This window comes from Phyllopteryx taeniolatus, unplaced genomic scaffold, assembly GCF_024500385.1.
Source record: "Phyllopteryx taeniolatus isolate TA_2022b unplaced genomic scaffold, UOR_Ptae_1.2 contig_778, whole genome shotgun sequence".
Lineage (NCBI taxonomy): Eukaryota > Metazoa > Chordata > Actinopteri > Syngnathiformes > Syngnathidae > Phyllopteryx > Phyllopteryx taeniolatus.
In genome coordinates this window covers 1-1,808 of record NW_026903754.1, presented here as the reverse complement: position 1 = coordinate 1,808, position 1,808 = coordinate 1, and the positions used below count along the sequence as shown (strand labels likewise).

The following is a 1,808-nucleotide window of genomic DNA, read 5'->3' as shown; positions in this document are numbered from 1 at the left end:
CGGGTTTCATAAACCGTGGCTTTGGAGGTCCACCACAATAATGTTGGGTTTTCTCGGGCACTCCGGTTTCCTCCCACATCCCAAAAACATGCATGAATTGGAGACTCTAAATTGCCCGTAGGCATGACTGTGAGTGCGAATGGTTTGTTTGTTCCTATGTGCCCTGCGATTGGCTGGCAACCAGTTCAGGGTGTACCCCGCCTCCTGCCCGATGACAGCTGGGATAGGCTCCAGCAACGCCCGCGACCCTAGTGAGAGAGACGCGGCTCTCCTCAGAAAATGGATATGGAATGGTATATATATCTATGTAGATAAATATGTGAAATATAAGAGATATAGATACTGTCGGAAAAGGAGATACGGGATGTTTAAAAAAGGTACGTGAAGATTCTGTCTCCTAATAAAGAGATGGTAAGTCATAAGAGAGAGAATGACTGCATTATAATTTAGGTCAACCACCGATAAGAAAACGATTCCACGAGAATCTAAAGTGAAAAAGCTTACAGCACCTGGTATTCCCAGGCGGTCTCCCATCCAAGTACTAACCAGGCCCGCCCCTGCTTAGCTTCCGAGATCGACGGATCGGGCGTTCTCAGGGTAGTATGGCCGTAAGCCACATGGTTACCTGAAAAGCAACATTTTATATTTAAAAAATATCAAATTTCGCTTAAAAATATCGAGCGGATCGCGTCATTTTTTTATTCTCCAATTGTTGGCTGGGTCTATATTGGAGTTTTTTGTGTGGATATGCAAACTCATTCTCAACACTACATATATGTGATCAGATCATAGATTTTGAAAAGTTAACACACGAGAGAATTTGAGAACTTGCACGCTGCCAAAACTCAGACAAGAGCATGCAAAATCCTCTTGGACCCTCCACATCCTGGTCACCAACTCTTCAGAAACAGAGTCATCTTTATTTGCCATGTATGTCCAAAAAACACACAAGGAATTTGGTAGTTGGAGCCACTCTCGTACGACAACAGACAGTCAATTGACAGAGAACACTTTTGAGACATAAGACGTTGACAAAAGAACAGTCACTGAGCAATTTAGGGTTGCTAGCTATCTTAATGCCCGGTTCATTTTTTTTTGGACAATTGTGCAAAAAGGATGCAGAGTCCTCTAGCATTTAGAGCAGTTCGAAAGACAATATTGCAATAGTCCGGTGCAATGACCATTGTGCAAAGGGCGCCGAGACTTCAAGCGAGTAGTGCGATAATCTGGGGACAACGTTTATTGTGCAAATGTAGATTCTCTTCAGTGTGCAATTGGAGCAGATGCTACTAGCATGAGTGCCAGTATTGTCAGACAACAGATATGCAAATATTGCAGCGTGGCGAGACTACTACAATGAGTGCACGAGTCATATATAATTGTCTTCTTCCAGCTCCTTCCCCCAGCAGTGCTATCGAACAATGCAAACATAAACTAGCAGACATTCCAACACTTTCGTCCCCTTACCGTTAACTTCTTAAACAGTTCACTTACAATTGCATTGTAACATGCTGCCAATTTGTCTTGAATTGTTGTCCCATCTCTGTCGGGCCAATTATACATTATTCGTGCATTCACTGTAGTAGTCTCGCCACTCTGCACAATTTGCATATCTGTTGTTGACCAATACTGGCCACTCATGTGGTTGAGAAGTATCTGCACCATTTGCACAATGGACACTGTTCCAGATTATCGCACTACGATTCGCTTTATACTGCTTAAATTTCTCGAAGTCTCTTCACGTTTTGCAAAATTGTCACTGTACCAGATTATTGCTCGATCAGTCATTTCAAATTGCTCTAAATTGC

The 1,808-nt window shown here is 42.8% G+C and overlaps 1 non-coding gene across 1 annotated transcript; it reads right to left on the bottom strand.

Moving 5' to 3' along the window:
* Positions 1 to 497: 497 nt before the first annotated feature.
* On the bottom strand, positions 498 to 614 carry LOC133473976 (5S ribosomal RNA). Its single transcript, XR_009787309.1, has one exon. It is a non-coding gene; the product is annotated as a 5S ribosomal RNA (ribosomal RNA).
* Between the last annotated feature and the right edge of the window lie 1,194 nt (positions 615 to 1,808).